This window comes from Pelophylax lessonae (assembly GCF_965119305.1).
Source record: "Pelophylax lessonae genome assembly, chromosome: 8".
NCBI classification, from domain to species: Eukaryota; Metazoa; Chordata; class Amphibia; order Anura; family Ranidae; genus Pelophylax; species Pelophylax lessonae.
The window spans coordinates 41,732,716-41,754,635 of NC_138775.1; positions in this window are offsets into that span (position 1 = coordinate 41,732,716).

Consider the following 21,920-nt stretch of genomic DNA (forward strand, 5'->3'; position numbering starts at 1 on the left):
TACACTCAGAGCTATGGAGAGAACCACTACAGTTATACTGTTTGTGCTTTGTTCAAATTTAATGACTGGGAGTGCACCAGATTGTATGCAAAATTTATATCTGCATGTGTATTTACAACCAGCTAGAGTTGGGTGAGTCTCCCTCTAGTGGTGTCTGGTAGTGGTGCAGGCTGTGAGAATTGAATCATAGTGTTATTTTACCTTCCCAAGGCAAGCTATCTGCGCATTCCTCCTCCACCGAATAATGCTACAAGTCACTGTGGGTTTGATTCTTCAACTATGGTAGCAGCAGTGGGATATTATCTTCATGTTGTTCACAATGTGCATCTTGTGCATGGTGTCCAAACTGGGGAACTTCCCTAGGACCATCTTCCAGAATGGTGGTTGGCATCCAAGAACATTCGGTAGACAGTGGTACCTCGGGTATCAGCTTTGTTCATCATTGTACTCTCTGTACCCCTGTCCTTGACAGATCGATTAATAGATAGATAGATCTCTTCCCTCTACAGAAAAGAAAGTTACACAATACATATACAGTAAGATCAGCACCTCTTAATATAATACAATAAGACTTTTTATTATGTTGCATGATAAATTATACAAAAGAATCAATGGCTAGAATCAATTCCCATGAAAACTAGAAAATTGGGGATAGGAACATCTAGTAGCACTGTTACTTTGTATCCTGTTGACTCAAGCAATCATAATAACTTCAATTTCAACATGAGACATCATTCCAGCATTACTGTTACTGCTCTGAATGCTATTCATGTCTTCAGTTGAAGTCCAGCAAAATTTAGGGTTAAATGACTGATTTTATCAAATGTAGTGCAAAGCGTTTGTATGAATGCACCCATCTGGACATAAATTATAACAAGCTGCGCTAAAAAAAATAATGCGTGCTATGATCACACGTGTATGTAAAGTCCCAACAGTCTCTTAATACAAGTGTATTCCTCAATATACAAGGATCTTCGACAACTATAGGACCTTCTCTGGTGATACAATCTGCTTACCAGATATTGGTGAATAATGAGCCAATTTCAAAACACCAGAATGACTCTCTCGTGACTGGTAATCCGCTGTGTTCCCAATACCTGGATCATAGGACTTCAGCCAGTGTTGGATAATACATGTGGAGAAAGAAAAAGGGGTCCCATAGCGTAATACTGATACAAATATAAAAACAAAAAAGGGAACCCAAAGGTGCAAGTGTATATGTTGAAATCACACCAAAAATCGTGAAAAGACCAAAGAAGTAACGCAAGAAAGTACACCAAATAGCCCACCACCTAGTGTACCAACTGCTTACCGGATATATAAATATATGTGGTGAGTTCAAATATCAGAATGATGACCACCACCGAAAGTACGAACTGCTTACCAAAATTAAATTAAAAACAGCAGGATAGAAAATATATGGACCATCCAGAAATCAACCAGACTCCACCGAAAGCAGGCAGTACCGTCACCCAATAATGCCAACCGCTTACCAGATGCCAGTATAAATGTAGCCAATCAGTAGGGGATGATTCCAGATCATATAAGGTCCGGTGTTCAGAACCCAGTAATTCAGATAACCTCCAAGGATGAAATCACTCAGCATGGGCATCGGTCCCCAGATTGCATGTGTAAATAAAATGTACAAACACCCCATAGCGTAAAACTGACAGATTTATTGTAATATAATAAGAAATAAAACTCACAAGCATCAGTGAAGGGAGAGCGTATACTGTAGCAAGCTGTCGGCCGGTCGGCTCTTCCGCCCGCCCTTAGTCTCGTTCCGATGACGTCAGCACGCCGCGACCGACGTACGTTTCGTCAAAACTGACGTTTTCAAGGTACTAAATTGGTGATAGGCACATCTAGTAGCACTGTTACTTTATATCCTGTTGACTCAAGCAATAACAATAACATCAATTTCAACATAAGACATCATTCCAGCATTAATGTTAATGCTCTGAATGCTATTCATGTCTTCAATTGAAGTCCAGCAAAATTTAGGGTTAAATGATTGATTTTATCAAATGTAGTGCAAAGTGTTTGTATGAATGCACCCATCTGGACAACAAGCTTTGTGTGTTGTACAGGATGTCAAAGTTGGGTCATGGATGGGAGATGTTTCTCCATTGTTTGGGTTGTGGTCCCTTTAAGGGAGACAACAAAAGACGTAGCATAGAGTACTCAGGGAGGGCAATATACCAACAAAATTCAAGCACAAAAACAGGACTTTAATTATGCTCCTGAGAACAAATAGTTTGATGAAGAAAATAAAATACAGTAATGTCCATTAAAGATTAGACATATAAATTAACAATTATAAAACCTTAAGTATGGCTGTGCAGGTGTAACATTAAGCAATACCAGTAATGTGTATGGTCTACGCGCTTCACAGATATTCCTGCTTCATCAGGACTTTGAACTCTTTACGCAGACTTGACCAAAGATTGTAAACTTGTTCAGATGCAAACAAAGCAAACAAGCTCATAATACTAAACCAAATACACAAATAGAAAATGTAAACGTGTTACAAGGAAAAAAACAGCGTGAATCTGCCAATGGACACAGGATTCTGGGGTGATCCATTAAAGGTTACCCCAAGATTCAGTGTTGGGACCCTTACTTTTTAATACCTTTATAAATGATATGGGGTCTGGGATTAATATGGGGTCTGGGATTAAAATTTTAGTCTTTGCAGATGACACCAAGCTATGCAGTGGAATACCGTCCTTACAGGATGTCTCCAACCTCAATGCACTGCTAATAGGGCAACTATATGGCAAATGTTATGCACTTGGGGATTAAGAATATGCATGCAGCATACATACTATGGGGAGTACAACTGGGAGAATCAGTGGCAGAGAAGGATCTGGGTGTCCTGGTAGATCATAAACTTAATAATAGCATGCAATGCCAAGCTGCGGTTTGCAAAGCGCGCAAAGACCTTTCTTGTATTAAGAGAGATATAATTTTGCCCCTGTACAAATCAATAGTAAGACCTCATGTGGAATATGCAGTTCAGTTTTGGGCACCAGTTCTTAAAAAGGATATCAGGGAACTGGAGAAAGTGCAGAGAAGGGCAACCAAACTGATAATAGGCATGGAGGAGCTCAGCTATGAGGAAAGATTAGAGGAACTGAATTTAAAGCGGAGTTCCACCCTCGGAAAGTTTTTTCACTAAAAATACCCCCGGGACAGTCAGGGCTAGTGCATTCCAGAATGGATAGCCTCTGTCCCAGGTCGAACTTACCTTCTAGAAGAAATACTTACCTTGAAAATGTCTTGTCCAGCGCTGCCATTTCAGGAGTGGGCAGCTGAAGCCAGTTCTTCCTCTTCGGCATCCTCTTCTGTGTCCTCTTTGTCCCAGAATGCCCTGCACCGGCCCCGCTCATTACTTCTGGTGCAGGCGCGTCATCCCTGCACAGCTTCTGGGCATGCCCAGAAGTTGTTTAGCAGGGAATGACGCGTCTGCACCGGAAGTGACGAGCGGGGCCGGTGCAGGCGCATTGATTCCTGGGAGCGATGACGTTCAGCTCCCAGGAATCAATGCAAGCAGGAAGTGACGGCGCGGGCCACGGCCGAAGAGAGAGGAAGAGGAAGTAAGGTAAGTATATTTTCTTCTGAAACAAGGTAAGTAAAGAAAAAAAAATTGTGATTATCTATTTATTTTTCAGGTGACACAGAGCAAGCAGATGGGGCAAAGTGACTTTTAAGGGTGGAACTCCGCTTTAAGCTTTCTTGAGAAGAGGAGATTAAGGGGGGATATGATCAACATGTACAAATACATAAGTGGTCCATATAGTGGTCCATATAGTGAACTTGGTGTTGAGTTATTCACTTTAAAGTCATCACAGGGGACAAGGGGGCACTCTTTACATCTAGAAGAAAACAGATTTAATCTCCAAATACAGAAAGGCTTCTTTACAGTAAGAGCTATGAACATGTGGAACAGACCCCCCTTAAGAGCTGGTTCTGTCAAGCTCAATAGATTGCTTTAAAAAATAGGCCTGGAGTATTTCTTAAATGTACATATTATAACTGGATACTAACATTTATAGGTAACGTTGATTCAGGGAATATCTGATTGTCTCTCAGGGGATAAGGAAGGACATTATTCCCTGATAGAGCAAGTTGGATCATGCTTTGCTGGGGTTTGCCTCAACTGTGGGTATAGGATTGTGTATATAGTATGTATGATTTGTTTACCCATTTTTTTGGTTAAACTAGATGGACTTGTGTCTTTTTTTAACCGGACAACCTATGTAACTATGATTCACAATCTTCCGAGGAGTATTTAGTCCTGATATGGATCCCGGAATTCAGAGAGTTGGAGAGGTCTTGGTTGGGAAGAGTCTCCAACCTTGACTATGGGTACATGAAAGGGTTAATGTGCCTGTGAGAGAGGGCTGAAAAGGACAGGAAGCATCCAGCAGGGGTCAATGAGACATGATCTGGGACAGGACACAGCTGTGAGAGGGCTGTGGGCTATTTATCTGCTGCTGGGCTTTTGTGACTTTTCTGGATCCCTGGAGAAGGTGGGGACTTTAAACCCTGTTGTGGGACAAGTGGATGCTGGCAGTGAGCTGAAGTTATGTATTAGTTTACCAGAGTTATTGACCGCTTTGTGTATTTAACACTGAAGATAAGCTACTATATTTTGAAGAAATAAAAACTGTTTGTTTTTACAAAGAAGGCTAGTATGGAAGAGCCCTGGGGCCATCATAAAAAAAAAAATTTCAAAGATTTCTGAGTTTGAAACTTTTTTTTTCTTACAGAATTCTGAGTTTGAAAGTCAGAATTCTGGGTTTAAAAGTCCGAATTCTGAGATTAAAAGTCAGAATTCTGACTTTGCAAGTCAGAATTCTGAGATTACAAGTTTGGACCATGCTAAAATTTATTAAACACTATTCTGACTTTTAAAGTCAGAATCCTGACTTTTAACCTCAGAATTCTGACTTTCAAACTCAGAATTGTGTTTAATAAATTTTAGCATGGTCCAAACTTGTAATCTCAGAATTCTGACTTGCAAAGTCAGAATTCTGACTTTTAATCTCAGAATTGTGTTTAATAAATTTTAGCATGGTCCAAACTTGTAATCTCAGAATTCTGACTTTCAAACCCAGAATTCTGTAAAAAAAAAAAAAAAGAAATTTTCAAGCTCAGAAAGCTTTGAATTTTTTTTTATGATGGCCCCAGGGCTTTTCCATAGGCTAGCTAGTGATCCAGACCTCCAACTATCTCACAATATACACAATATTCTATTATGCAGATATGCAGCAGCAACACTACATCATATGACAAGAGGTGAAGACTCACGCTTGAGCACATAAGAGGGATTGCAAAATTCAACTGAAGAGTATTATCTAAAACTCTGATTATGTTGAATCACGTGAATTTTCTGTGGTGTTTCCCGGATAGGCTAAGCAGTTCACTGAGAATACTTTGGAACTGTTTTTTTTTTTTTTTTAAAGGCTATAGTTTGCCTTGGCATGCAGCTAAAAAACTCACTACAATGTAAGTCAGTTCAATGCAGCTCCGCAGACTAAGGCTGTCACTGCTGAGCCCCAGCGGTGATCTTCAGAATTCAGAACACTGTGCAGAGACGGCCGCAAGTTCCCCACAGTAAAGAACCAAGCTGAGCCATGAATTTATCTGAATTGTTTTTAAGTGAGCTATGCCGTCTGCCACCCTAAGTGTGAGCTCTGGGGATAAACCTATAACACAATGCTCTGCATAGCTCACATAGCTTACTCTACTGACAGATGTAAAACAGACTGCTGGCTACTGACTGCTCCCTAGACAAGAGACAGGAACCCCAGGAGATAGGAAGAGGACAAGTGAGACAAAACAGTCACAATTTATTCCTAGGCTTCAACCGCCCTGAAATAAACATTTTATATAGTGCGCTTATAAAGTTTGCTTTTACAGCAAGTCTGTACTTTTTTTTAAAAGTTTTAAGTATAAATGTGAATGTGATCAATGTCAATTATCTTATTTAAACTAGTCAACATTAAAGCTTACCTCTGGGCGCCGGAGTCTATTCCCCAAATTAATCACTTAAGTGGCCCCCACTGGCTATATTTTCTATTTTCTGATTTTAATGTATCACCTTTATCAAAGCCTTTCTTCCAGGCGTGCGATGCTGCTGGATGATCCATACTGATGCAGAGAGCAGTGCTGATGTGATACTGTTAGCACCTCTTTCTGTACTAGCACACATTGAATGAAGGGAGATGCCCCTCAGGGGTGGGGCCATGAAGCACAGGCAGGGCTGCTGTTAGAAATCACGGGGCCTGTACAGCCTACCTAGCCACCCCCCCCCCCCTCGAATATGTCAAGACAATATTTTTACAAAAAATACACTAAAATTATAATTAGTGGACACAAACATAACAGAGAACCTGTGTGAATTAGCCCTTTTTAATTGTTTTTTACATTTTAAAAAAATAAATAAATAATTATATATTTTTTTAAAAATGTTTACAATTATTTTATTCTACAATTTTTTTTAATTATTTATTACAATGTTTAAATATTATTATTTTTTACAATCTGTTACTTTTTTACAGGGAAGCCCGCAGCACTGCGGGGGGGCGGCACAGTGAAAGAGAGGCACACGGGATGGGGGGGGGGGATCTGGAGCAGGCAGAACAGGGAGGGGGATCAGTGTCGGAGAAGCAAATAGAGGAACGATGCCCTATGTCTACAGCTCTCCCCGCAGAAGCTGAAAGCTGGCAGGAGGGGGAGAAACTGGCTTTCAACTGCTGCCAAGAGCCACACAAGGCTTCCTTCCTTAATTGCCCCTCTGCCCACAACCACACCAATTCCCCATGCTGTTGGGGCCCCCCTGTGTGCCCGGGCCCCCTACAGTGGCCCTGCTCACAGGATGTGTTCAGACTTTTGGGTTAAAGTCAATGTAAACCTGATTCATGAAATTTGACTTGGTCACATATCTGTAGTGTTTACTTATCTCTCTCTCTAAAGCACTAAGTCCCCTGGTTTTCTGCTGCTCCATTCTTCCGTTATCAGCATGATAACTTCTGACAAGTTCTCCGACACTGGGGATAAAAGCAGCTGAAAGTTTGTGTTGGTTCGGGATGCTATAAACAGATTAACAGAGAGCTGGTCTATTCACAGCACAGCTCTGCAAGTATTTTCTTTCCTATGCTTATGTAGAGGGGGGTGTGTGCCTTTCCTCCAATCAGCTGTCACACGGTGTATGCCAGGACTCCACTCCCACAGCTGAAACAGGAAGAACAAATTGTAACACGATGTGCACTTTCTAAAGAATATAGCATGCTGAAGACAGCAGATATACATGTAAAACCTATGTAGGGAGATTTGTTTCATCCCTGTGTATCATCGGAGGCTGTTCACTTCACTGGGTATATGTGAGGGCTTACATCCTTTACTTACTTTAAGTGACCTGTAACCTGAAACTAAGAACATCTTGTGACAAAAAAGAGGTACTGCGGGGGATAGCTCTTGATCAAAGGTAAGTATTTCAACCTGAGCTATGCAAGCTATGTTTCCTGATTAATTGTGGTGTTTAACCACTTGACCTCCGGAAGGTTTACCCCCTTTCCTGTCTAGGCCATTTTTTGCAATACAGAACTTTATTATTTTAACTAACAATCTTGTGGTCGTGCAATGCTATATCCAAACAGAATTCATGTCCTTTTTCCCTACAAATAGAGCTTTCTTTTGGTGGTATTTGATCACTTCTGTGTTTTGTTTTTTTTTTGCACTATAAACAAAAATACATAGACAATTTAAAAACACGATTTTTTACATATCCAATAAAAAATGTAAAAAAATCAAATTTCTTCATCAATTTAGGCCAATATGTTTTCTGCTACATATTTTTGGTAAACAAAATCCCAATAAGCGTATACTGATTGGTTTGCACAAACGTTATAGCATCTACAAACAATGGGACGGTTTTTCATTTTTTACAAATAATGGCAACAATCAGCGACTAAAATTGTCTTGAATATGTCAAGACAATATTTTTACAAAAAATACACTAAAATTATAATTAGTGGACACAAACATAACAGAGAACCTGTGTGAATTAGCCCTTTTTAATTGTTTTTTACATTTTAAAAAAATAAATAAATAATTATATATTTTTTTAAAAATGTTTACAATTATTTTATTCTACAATTTTTTTTAATTATTTATTACAATGTTTAAATATTATTATTTTTTACAATCTGTTACTTTTTTACAGGGAAGCCCGCAGCACTGCGGGGGGCGGCACAGTGAAAGAGAGGCACACGGGATGGGGGGGGGGGGGGGATCTGGAGCAGGCAGAACAGGGAGGGGGATCAGTGTCGGAGAAGCAAATAGAGGAACGATGCCCTATGTCTACAGCTCTCCCCGCAGAAGCTGAAAGCTGGCAGGAGGGGGAGAAACTGGCTTTCAACTGCTGCCAAGAGCCACACAAGGCTTCCTTCCTTAATTGCCCCTCTGCCCACAACCACACCGATTCCCCATGCTGTTGGGGCCCCCCTGTGTGCCCGGGCCCCCTACAGTGGCCCTGCTCACAGGATTTGTTTATAGTGCAAAAAAAAAAAAAAATTTAAAAACACGATTTTTTACATATCCAATAAAAAATGTAAAAAAATCAAATTTCTTCATCAATTTAGGCCAATATGTTTTCTGCTACATATTTTTGGTAAACAAAATCCCAATAAGCGTATACTGATTGGTTTGCACAAACGTTATAGCATCTACAAACAATGGGACGGTTTTTCATTTTTTACAAATAATGGCAACAACCAGCGACTAAAAGCGGGACAGTTATATTGCTCCGGACACTGACACTTTTTGGGGACCAGTGACATTAATACACTGTACTAATGACACTTGCTAGAGAAGGGGTTAATATCAGGGGCGATCAAAGGGTTAAATGTGTGCCTTACCAGTGCCCTACTACTGTGGGGGAGATGCTTTTACTAGGAGGAGGTATGGATCGGTGCCCCTGCTTAGCAGAGACACAGGATCCATGTCTTCTGTAGTGACAGAACAGCGATCTGCCTTGTTTACATAGGCAGATCGCTGTTCTGCCTCTGTACTAAAGCATCAGAGGGTGCAAGCGGACATCGAGTCCACCGTACCCATGGATCAGCTCCCACTGTGTCTAATCACAGTGGGTGCGGGGTGCCCGCAGCGCGCATGCGCTCCCCAGACCCGTAAGTGCGGGATCACACACTAGGTAAGTGCAGGATCACATACTAGGTAAGTGCAGGATCACATACTAGGTAAGTGCGGGACCACACACTAGGTAAGTGCAGGATCACATACTAGGTAAGTGCAGGATCACATACTAGGTAAGTGCACGATCACATACTAGGTAAGTGCAGGATCACACACTAGGTAAGTGCAGGATCACATACTAGGTAAGTGCGGGATCACATACTAGGTAAGTGCGGGACCACACACTAGGTAAGTGCAGGATCACATACTAGGTAAGTGCGGGATCACACACTAGGTAAGTGCAGGATCACACACTAGGTAAGTGCAGGATCACATACTAGGTAAGTGCAGGATCACATACTAGGTAAGTGCGGGATCACATACTAGGTAAGTGCAGGATCACATACTAGGTAAGTGCAGGATCACACACTAGGTAAGTGCACGATCACACACTAGGTAAGTGCAGGATCACACACTAGGTAAGTGCAGGATCACATACTAGGTAAGTGCGGGATCACATACTAGGTAAGTGCGGGACCACACACTAGGTAAGTGCAGGATCACATACTAGGTAAGTGCGGGATCACACACTAGGTAAGTGCAGGATCACACACTAGGTAAGTGCAGGATCACATACTAGGTAAGTGCAGGATCACATACTAGGTAAGTGCGGGATCACATACTAGGTAAGTGCAGGATCACATACTAGGTAAGTGCGGGATCACACACTAGGTAAGTGCAGGATCACATACTAGGTAAGTGCAGGATCACATACTAGGTAAGTGCGGGACCACACACTAGGTAAGTGCAGGATCACATACTAGGTAAGTGCAGGATCACATACTAGGTAAGTGCGGGACCACACACTAGGTAAGTGCAGGATCACATACTAGGTATGTGATCTTGCGCGGGAGGACCGCCTCACTGATGTATATCTACAGTATACGGTCGGTAAGCGGATAATGTGCATTTTTCAAATCATGTCATTCACTCTGCTAAGGCAGGAATGAACACAATAAAGCTGGGCACACAAGCCCAATCTCTGTATAATCCCTGGTAGATAATAACAAAACAATGTGATATGAGGACAAACTTAAAAAGTTTTTTTTAAGTTGCATCCAATCAAAGAATCCTTTGCACTATATGGGAGATCATATTGCATGGTGTATGGTAATCTAAAGCCAGCCATAGATGGTTTGAATCTCGGCCAGTTCAGCAGGTGCCAGCCGAGATTCGAACCATCTATGGGCAGGCTGATAGTACCCAAGTTGATCCATCGATCGACTTAGGTACAACAAGCATGTTGCATTATATCATCCAATTATTGCCAGTGGCTAATGTTAGCAATTTTCATTGTGTTTTGCCAGAAGGGACGGCTCCCTGGGGCCCCCCCCCCCAAACCCCACCTCCCCGCCGGGAGAACACAATAGCTCCGCAGGAGGGATTCCTGCATCAACACTGACTACGTTAATGGTGGAATTGAGTGATTTTCTTTCCTGCAAGCCATTCAATTTTAATTTTTTCGAACATTTAATGACAATCAAAATGGAATGCAAAATTAAAGTGTTTTTAAGATGTTTTTGAGGGTGCAGTGGGTTCTCTAAAGGCTACGGAAGCTCCCTTGACCTCTTCTTGCATCAAAAAATGCCCCCTTATTAGTCTTATTATTTTACAATGTTTTTTTCACAGAAAAGAAAAGAAAAAACAGACAGTAAAAAAAGTAAATAAAAAAATAAGCGTCATTACGCAAATAATTAACATGTACAAAAATATAAAGAACACCGAATGAAATAAACTGAGCTACGCTAAAAAGACCCTCCAGAAAACACCCCCTCTAAATATTACACGAACAATGCCATATTCTGTTTCTATGGATTTTTTTGGATATATTTCTAATGATTGTTGTACCAGTGGGGTTTTCCTACTGGTGGTATAACGCCTATACAGTGTGCGCTAAAGAGTTGTTCTATATTGCTGCCCAGCTGTAACTGGTGTTGTTGATTGTGTATGTATACTGACCTATTTGTTGTTACCTATTCTGTTCAGCAATTTTATTTCTTGCCTTGGTACTAATGGCCACGTACGATATGTATTTAGTGCAGCGTCTCTCTTTTTGGCTTCTATGACCATGTTATTGTGTTTTTTTTTTTTTTTGGGGGGGTGAAAATCTAATAAACTTAGATTAAACATAAAAAATAATATATGAAAATAAACTTATTTCTCACCCATAACTGTTAACTGGTTCCTGGTTATTCAGTAAGTCAACATGGTCACAATCTGAGATTGCAATTTACTATTGAATATTGTACTGATCGTCAGCTTGATAAAAACATTTTTTGCACTGTTGCAATTTGGTAATCTTGTGCCTGATCCATGTTTTGCAAACCTTTCTAAAAAAAAAATTTAAAAATAAAAATCTTTCATTATGTAGCACCCTCCTAGTCAGGTGCTAGGTAAAAGCATTTATTTGTTCTTCTGCTTATCAGGGAGCAGGATTTCCAGTTAGGCCTGTTACATGTGTCCAGGTGTGATCCACTTGGTCTGAGGGAGTGTGCCCACTGTATCCAATAGGGGAGCCTGTTGGACAGTGGAGGAAACCCAGCCAGTGACACACAGGCTTTTGTGGCTGTCCCTGTGGGAGGGCAACTGCAGTGGCGCATCCTGGGATTGGTCATAAAAGCCAAGGGCACATGTGACAGGGTGTCTTTTGCGGGAAGCAGAGTCCCAGGAGGAGGGTGACGGCTGTCTCTACTTCTGTCAGAAAGGAAGTGGTCACAGCCAGTCGGCCTGGTGGACCAGATGTGTGGGGCTCTGGGGCTGAGCTGCAAAACTGACAGCGGAGCAGTGGCAGAGATTCCTGCGAAAAACTGTGTCAGTGAGTACCAGGGAGCTTGCCAGGGGTATGCCCAGGAAGGGGACCACTCACAATGGGTCAGAAAGGGGGTGCCAAGATAAACCCTGAAGAGAAGCTTAAATTACTGTTCATCATTTAAAACATGGATGTCCAACCTTTTGGCTTCTCTGGGCCACATTGAGTGTAGAGAAATTTTCTCGGGCCACATATAAAATATATACTATAGTTAAGATATATAAGTAATAAAATCCCGCCGCGCCCTCCCGTGCTGCTGCGCCCCCCCCCCCCCGCAAAAAAAAAAAAATCCCCTGGACTGTTCATTGACTGGGCCGAGGACTAAAAGCTATACGTTCAATTGTCTGTTGCTGGGGGTAACCCAGGGGAATCCATTCTAAGCAGTTCCCATGGGGGCAGTGTTACATTTATTATTAAATTAGTCATTTTGTGGCGAAATCAATTTTGCCAAAATCATTCCACTCATCCCTTCCACATACAAGGCACCCCCTCCCACAGGAAAATCATGCCAGGCCATCTCCTTGGTCTGTCCATCCTCCACAATCCCCCTGGCAGGAAATTACTGTACAGAACAGCAAAGGCAACAGGTATGCAAACCGCAGTATCTATGGGTTCTCCAGCATTGGGGCTCCAGCTGTCCCATAGGAGTTTGGGGTCTGTTAGCATATTGGCCTCCTCCAGGCAAAGTATCGGTTAAAAAAGTATAGGGGTCCTTTAAATTACATGATGTAGAGTGACTTTTATTCCGAGTTACTGACAGTCACATCATGGCAGTCTACATCTGAGTGGCAGCTTACATTCTGATCAAATTAAAAATAAAATGCAATGGCATCTTTTGAAATGATTATTAGCCTGCACCCACACACAAAATATATAGAAGATAGAGATAGATGAGCATGAAGCATTTGTCACATTTGTAGTGGGAGGAACATATAGACAGGCAGAACTTTATTTTTCTCCTTTTCATATGTTTAATTACATTTCATAGATATGCCTTCTGACTTGCTCTGCATATTGACAATGTAGAAAATACAAAGCAAAAAAGGGCGCACCAGCCTGGCGCATTATCCTTGGCAAGTTTATTTGGATAAAATTGTTTAAAATCAAATACTCACAAACAAACAAGAAGTTTCAGGCACATCAATTCCATACACCTGCCTCCTACCAGAGGATCAACGTCTTTACTGGAAGCAGAGGGCTGACGCGTTTCGAGGCTGTGCCTCTTCCTCAGAGCCCTCTTGTTTGTTTGTGAGTATTTGATTTTAAACAATTTTATCCAAATAAACTTGCCAAGGATAATGCGCTAGGCTGGTGCGCCCTTTTTTGCTTTGTATTTTCAGTGTCTGGTCGACCACCCTGGTCGTAAGGGGCAGCAAAGCCTAGCCATCATGGATGCCTAATACCAGTACGAGTTCCAGGATTGTAACAGCCTGAGGACCAGGTTCCGAGCGCAGGAAAAGGGAGTGCTGTCCAGCACTTATCTTTTTTGGAATATTGACAATGTATTCCTGTTGAGCTTAAAGTAAAAACTACACATTTCAGATAAGTTGGATGTTGTAAAGCAGGGCAGTGAAACAATCAGCATTTGTATTATTATCATTATTATTTTTTACTATTATGAATATTATTCTCTTATGCCTGTGTAGGCTATTGAATAATCGACTGTGCCCCATGGGAAATGTTCAAGTTTTGCTGCTTTCTATGAATGAGCTGTATAGTCAGTATATTCATGACTGTTAAAAGCAGGGCTTTTTTTTCAGCAGAAACATGGGGGAACGCAGTTCTGGCACCTCCAGCAGCACTGAATGTATGTAATGGCAAGGGGTAGTGGGGTGTGTTGAAGGGTCCAATGATGTCAGCGGCTGGGGAATCTACAGTATTGTTGCTGGGGGGGGTGCCTATTGTTCCTGGTGGGTCTTATGTTGCTAGTGGGTCAATTGTTGCTGGGAGGGATCTAATGTTGAGAGAGGGGTTTATTATTGCTGGCTGCTGGAGGATCTAATAATGCTTGCTTCTGAGGGATCTGTTGTTGCTGGCTGCTGGGGGATCTATTGTTGTTGAGGAGGGTGCTCTCTCACCAATCCTGATGTCCCTCTTATAAGTTTTAGAAGAACAGACAGTGGTAACTCTCCACGCTGTGAGACACTGAGCACTGGCTATGCTATGCTCTCTCAGTGAGTCCCACAGACTCCACTCAATCAGCGATGCAGCAGGGATGTCTGCGATGCAGCGATGGTCATCCGTCCCACCTGGGGTGAGTCTGAAGACAGCTGGATGGTGTGCAGTACCCAGTCCTCTCTCTCTCTCTGCGGCAGATCGATGCACACATGATGGATCCCGAGAAGCAAGAGAGTGTGGGCCTGTTCAGCAGATCCTTCAATAGTCTCTCCAACAATTCTCTCCTGGAACCCGTGGCCTGCTGGGATGTATAGCTCTTAAACAGTGCAGTAATATCCTTGTAGAAGACTACAGTTCCCACAATGCATACCTCCCAAATTTTTGAGTTGGGACTGAGGGACACCTCAGTGGCGTACCAACAGGGGGTGCGGGGCGGTGGCCCGCCCCGGGTGCCACGCACTAGGGTGGTGTCTGGCCGGCCCGCATCTCAGTGTGAAGGCAGCTGCAGTGGCAGCTCCTTCAATCTGTGCTGCTCGCGGGGGCAAGGGCCGGCAGGAAGAAGGTGAGCAGCCTTGTGCGTGTGACTGGATAGGAGAGGGGATGGCACAGCTGCATATAGAGAAATTCATCTTTCCGTATTCCACCTACAGCCGCTGAATGGCTGATTCTCTTCTCCCTCCTGCAGGCATTCAGCGACAGTAGGAGGAATATGGAAACATCAATTCATCTATATGCCGCTGTCCCATCCCCTCTCCTATACAACTTCTCTCCAGCCCCCCCCCCCCAGTGCTCTTAACACCCCCCTGCTCTTAACACCCCCCCAGTGCTCTTAACACCCCAGTCTCTGACCATCTCTAGTATCCCCGTCCATAGTCTCTGACCATCTCTTGTATCATGTCCTCAGTCTCTGATTTCTCTTGTATTAGGTCTGTAGTCTCTGACCATCTCTTGTATCATGTCCTCAGTCTCTGATTTCTCTTGTATTAGGTCCGTAGTCTCTGACCATCTCTTATATCATGTCCTCAATCTCTGACTATCTCCTGTACCATGTCCGCAATCTCGGACTATCTCCTTTAGCATGTCTCCAATATCTTACTCAAACTTAAACACATTGATAATAGTATTAGCTATCTGTTTATTCCAAAGGTAGGACTGGGCAGGGGAGGCAGAGAGTGCAAAAGGGGGAACTGTGATTAGAGAGACGGGGGGGCACTGTGATAGGGGGGCTGTGAAATTTATGCAATAAATATTCTTGGAAACATTACAAATTTTTGCGGGCGTTTTTTACATTTTAAAGTTGTGTGGGGGGGGGGGGGCAGATATAGGATCCGTCCCGGGTGCCAAATGCTCTAGGTACGCCACTGGGACACCTATTAGCAAAAGTATGTAGGCATAGGACACACAACCCTGCCACTTCCCCTTAAAGGAGAATTATACAAATAAAAATATTGGTTAAACCCACAACTTTTTTTTACCACTACTTTTCCTTTATACTGGCTTTTGAACTTTACAGATTCAGCAAATTAGAAATTTGGATGAAAAGTTTAGCACTAGGAAACACTTTTTAAAAGATAAAAAGTGCATTTTATATACAACTATATAGATCAGACCAATTAGGAGGAAAGAGGGACAGAGGGACTTTGCTCCAAATCGGGGACCGTCCCGCGAAATCAGGGATAGTTGGGAGCTATACACAATGCCTCCAGTCTAAGGAGTGTGATGCATGAAATCTGAGACCAACAATAGGGGAATATAGACATAGTCTGAGAGAGGAGAGAGTAAAGGCCCGTACACACGATAAGAAAATCTGAAGGGAAATTTAGTCCGACGACCGATCTGCTGATTTTCGGATTGTTAGTATGGTGCTTTCGACAGCCGACTCTGACTTTTCGGCCGAAAAAATCCTGATGTGCAGGCTATAAAATTTTTATCGTCGGTCAACACAACGTCCGATTTTCGTCTCATTAATACAGTTTTCGACGGAAAAAAATCTTAAGAGCAAGACTAGGCATGCTCAGAGACGAAAGAACACATACAAAAAAATCCAACACATGACATCACTTCTGAAGTAGAATTCTGTCGTACGGGAAAATTTGTATGAAAATAACCTCTTCACTTTCCACATCAGACTAGCATGCCACAAAAAACGTACGACAGATCGTACGATAATCTGATCGTGTGTACGGGGTTTAAGTCTGCATTGTCAGATAATGGTAGTATGCTCCCAGTTACACAATAATAAACATTATGGGGTTAATTTACTAAAGGCAAATAGACTGTGTACTTGCAAGGGCAGGTGCACTCAGCAAGGCCATTTGCTTCAGAGATTAGTAAATGAGGTAAAGCTATGTACTGTATATATTGTGCACTGTGACAGGGAGTGAAAGGGTTAACTGGGGGGTAATTAGGGGGTTAAATGTGCCTATCTGAGGTGGTGTAAGTGTAGTGCTCGGTGTACTCACGTTTAGATGCTTTCTCCTCTCAAGCTGGAACCGAAAAGGGCTCCACGAGGGGCGAGAGCAGCATTTCCTGTGCCTGTGTTTACTGCCTGCCGCAGTAAATCTGTGGCAGGCGGTCGGGTACTGGTTAAAGAAAGAATATAGATAATTAGAGAACTCAATAGTCTCCCAATAGGAAATCTAAAAGTTAAAACACATAAAAGATACATAACTATACATAAAAAATACTTGTAACCTTACAGAATAGCTGACATTACACTGTGATATTTAGCGCCGGTTCACATTACCGCGACGCTACTTCCCGGGGCGACCTCCGAGATCGCGGTGCAAGCAGCGCGCCGCGACCTCGGAGCGGCCGCCACGGACTTCATAACATTAAAGTCTATGGCGGTCGCCTCCTGGTCGCCCCAAAGAAGCTCCGGACCCTTTTTCTAGGTCGGAGCGACTTGTGTCGCTCCTATTAGAACGGGTCCGCAGCTTCCCTATGGGAGGCGACCTGCGGCGACCTGTGAGGCGACCAGGTCGCCTCACAGGTCGCTCTAGTGTGAACCGAGCCTTATTCAGAAGAGCATTCGTTAGCAAAAGAAGAAAGCAAACTATACACAATAATTTTAATCAAAACAAATAACATGCATACGAGATATAACACATCCCATATAACAATGGCTTATTGGCATACATATACACAAATAATCATAGCAGAATAGGAATTGCCAGTTATGGAACCGGGATCGGCACTATGCTGATTCGGAATTCACTATTGCATCTGTGCGTTCTTCTTCTGTCTTTCTCTGTTCGCATGTTCACTTCACCAAGTTGAGGTCTTAATTACTTTAAATGCGAGTAATTAAATGGAGAGCATTTCTTCTTCTTCTTAGTAAATTAGGCCCTCGGGTTCTGCATTCATTTTATCCTAATGGTATGCTAACATTTTATAAAAAACATTTTTTTACCTGCATGGATCGCAGTGTAGTGTGGAAAAGGAAATAAAGCTCTCCTAAAGAAAAATGCATACGTTCACTTTGAGCTTTACCATTTCACAATGTTATATAAATATCACACATGTGATATCTTTGTAATCATCAGACTTGATTGTTTATATTTTGCGGTAAAAATATCTTGGTGCACAAACTATCTAAATGTTGCTGTAGGAAAAAGTACAGGAAAATGCACTTATTCTAGTTTTTTTTTACTATTTGTTTCCAGTAAAAAACAAGTAAATAAGAGATATGTATTCAAATTTGCTTCTGAATAAATGGCCTATCCATCCCAAAAAAAGGAATATTAATACATTTACAAATACATTAAAGGGGTTGTAAAGGTTTGTTTTTTTTTCTAATAAAAATAACAAACATGTTATACATACTTGCTCTGTGCAAGGGTTTTGCACAAAGCAGCACCATCCCTAATCTTCTGGGGTGCCCCGCTGGCGCTTCTGGTTCCTCCCCATCATTAGGTGCCCATATGGAAAGCAGTTTTGTCCATTGACACAGACAACGGGGCTCAGCCCTGCCCTCTGCTCCCATGTCACTGTATTTGATTGATAGCAGTGGGAGCCAATGGCTCCTTCTGCTGTCAATCTGTCCAATGAGGAGAGAGACAGAGGCTGGAGCCACTGGGCTTGTGCTCATCACTGGATCAGATTGGGCTCAGGTAAGAAAAAAGGGGGTTTTGGGGCAGCTGCAGCAAAGATTTTTCACCTTGATGCATTAAGGTGAAAAACCTTGAAACTTTACAATCACTTTAAGTTAGACTACAAAACCTAAAAGGTATAATGTGTGACTCATCACCAAAAGCAAAAAAGCACTCTTTGACTCAAGGGGATTTAAGGAGAAAAGAGCCTAGGCACTCAAGTGAATAAAGCGGTAGTAAACTACCACTAAAAAAAAAATTTATGGGTCCCCCTGCAGAGTTAAGTCATAATGTACTAGCATGTGCTATATACTAGCACATTATGAAAGACTTACCTGTAAAGCAGATTCCTCCTATGCAGCGCAGTCACAGATTCCCGTTCTTCCTCCCGGGTTTGCAGATATGAAGTGACGTCACTACCGAATGCATGCGTGGGAGTCCTCATCTCCGGCACAGGGCTCTGAAGGTACGGTACGGGTATGCTATACCTTCAGGGCACATGCGCCAGTGACGTCTCAGGCAGCATCACTTATGAATATCTCCCAAACAGTGTAAGTTTAGGAGGTATTCACTGTACCTACAGGTAAGCCTTATTAAAGGCCTATCTGTAGGTACAAGTTCAAAAGTGGAGTTTACCTCCACTTTAACATAAATATTCATATTCAAGTGATATTTTTAATTTGCCTGGTGTGATTAAAGTGTATCTATAATCAAAACTTTTTTGGATAGGAAGTAATGGGAAATTTCTCTATTGGAGCCTCAAATAGATGAAGGTTGCATAGGGATCACAGATAATGCTTGGAAGACAACAAGAGCATTAGGGGTCACAGCAGACATCAAGGCTGCATGGGGTAAACAGGGGCATGGGACATGAGGAGACAGCAGCTGCTTGGGAAGCACAGGGGGCTCTGCAGCTAGCAGTGTTGATGTGTTGCTCTAACACCAAGCAATATGCCAGCTAGCCCTTTAAGACAGTGTCTGGTATGGTATTGGCTGTAGTTCCTATTTAATCTGGAAGTCAACAGCCATGTGCAGGGAAGAATGTGGAGTATATGATTGTGAAAAAGGTAATAACCGTAAACGATGAGTTGATGGAGAAAATAAAGGCCATTTTTTACTGTAGTTAGAGGCAGGGTAGACTTCCCTGAAGAGATGAGTTTTCAGAGATCGCCAAGAGGTGGACAGAGTAGAAGCCAGCTGGACAGAGTGGGGTAGAGAGTACCAGAGGATGGGAGAGGCTCTGTAGAAGCGGCGTGGGAGCTGGATATCAAGAGATCTTGGAAAGAACCAGTTTGGGTGATATTTTGAGAAGAGGTTGGTGATATAGCTCAGAGCAGAGTTGTGGATGACTTTGTGTGCTGATGTTAGTATTTTGAATGTAATGCATTGGGCTAACAAAACCTATTGCAAGGATTGGCAGAGAGGGATGGATGACACTAAACAATTCGTTAGATGAATACGACTGGTAGCAGCAGTTATGATAAACAGGGATAGCCTTTGTAAAAGTTGGCCAATGAGGAGTTAGAAATGGAATGAGAAAGAATAGCACAGTGGGAATGAATGACATAAGTTGTGTCTGTAAACAAAGTGCTGTGCTACAAAATCACAGTGAAATCATGAAAATGAATTGAATAGTTATTTGTAAAAAGAAACGGTGAAGAGTTCTTCTTTCTACAAATCAGGTGAAACACATCACACTCCCTTCACCATATGGCCATCCACTGACATACGGACAAGATGTGTGGTTACCATGTGGCCAGGACCTGCTAGTTAAATGCAAGTCTGACAAGCTTTGGGGAATTCACCTCTAAATCCACTTTCTGGTGTACAGCCTTGAGATAAAGTCCAGTAAGACACAATGACGTAGACACGTGGAGCATGTGTCTATGTCATGACGTCTTACCGAAAGTGACGGCGGACACCATTATTTACCTGCTGGGTGTCTTTTGGAGATAGACCCATTCTCAATATACCATTGTAAATGTATTTTTAATTTAGTAACCAGTGATTTTGAAGGTTTTACACTACCTTGTGTTTTTTTTTAGTGTTTTTTTATTAGTAGCGCAGCACTTTGTTTACAGACACAACTTATGTCATTCATTCTCATTCCATTTCTAACTCCTCATTGGCCTACTTTTACAAAGGCTATCTCTGTTAATCATAACTGCTACTACCAGTCTTATTCACCTAACCAATTGTTCAGTGTCACCCACCCCTCTCCGCAAATCCTTCCAATAGGTTCCGTTTGCCCAATGCATTAAATTCAAAATGGGAGTTCTGGATGACTATTGGATGCTTATTATAAGGCTGTATCTACCCCTCGCTTCAAGGCCGTACACCGAAATGTGAATTTAAAGGGGAATCCCCCAAAGTTTGCCAGACTTGCCTTTAACTAGGAGGTTCTGGCAACATGGTAAGCGCAAATCTTGTCCTTATGGCGGTGGTCGGCCTTATGGTGAAGGGAGTGTGATGTTTTTCACCTGTGATTTGTGGCAGTAAAAACTCTGCACCATTTCTTTTTTTTACTAAGAACTGTTCAATTATTTTTCACTTGGAACTATTCACTTATTTGTGTTTTTGATGATTTTCACTGTGATTTTGTAGTGCAATTCTTTATTAATCATTATTAATTAATTTCTGTGACAAATATCTTACTAATGTGTTTGCAGCTTATGCACTTTATTGTAAATTGATACAAGCACAGTTTCTTCCCCCTTTTTTAAAATAAATTGTGTCTGTAATCTTTCCTATTTTCAGCATGGATAGGGTTGTAGTGTATGCTCTGGTGTTGGAAGGACTGGTGTCAATGTGGAGTTCAGACATAGTTCAGGGGCAGAGTTTAGGAGCCCTAAAGAAATTAGCTGAAAGATTTTGAGTCCCGGTCTTCAGTGGCAATTGCAATATAACAAGGGGTAATCAAGGACTAGCTTCACAGAAAAAAATGGAACATTTTTAGCATATGTTTTTGGATAACTATTACTAAATAGATCAAAGATAATATCTTACTGGTTTCTGCAGCTTACAGAGCCTTGAAATTATTTGTACCATGTTATTAAATAAGCCTTTAAATGATCCCGTACCATCAATTGAAACACCGTCATGGGCTGTGTGTGTGGAATAAATCCTGTTTAGTTTGTCTGGTTATTCCTCGTTTGCAGAATATGACCATACGTTTTTGCTTACCGATCGGATTTTCAAAAGTGAGGATATATTTTTTTTCGTCTATTTTAAAGCATCTGGCACATTCTATTTAGTAATCATAACCTGGAAAATACGTGCAAAATGTCTTTTATGGTTGAGAGTCAACAGGAAAGGGATTTTTTTTTCCATCTATTTAAGTATCTGAATAATGTCTCTGTTTTCTACATCAAAGTTCAAGATGTTAAAATGAGGGAGTTACAGAGCTCCGGCCTCTGGTGGAACCAAAATGAAATGATGCATTAGATAAACATTCAGTTACCTCAGTTATTTTAATGGCCGTTTTAGCAGTTTTGTTTTTTTTTTCTATCTGCTGAATGCTTGTTTTATTGCTATACATATTTGTGGGCTTAGCATGTTTGGCGTTTGTGGCTGCTGATACAATGCTTTTAGTCTGCGTAATCCAAGAGACTTGACTGCCGGTAATAAACGGAGTCATCAAA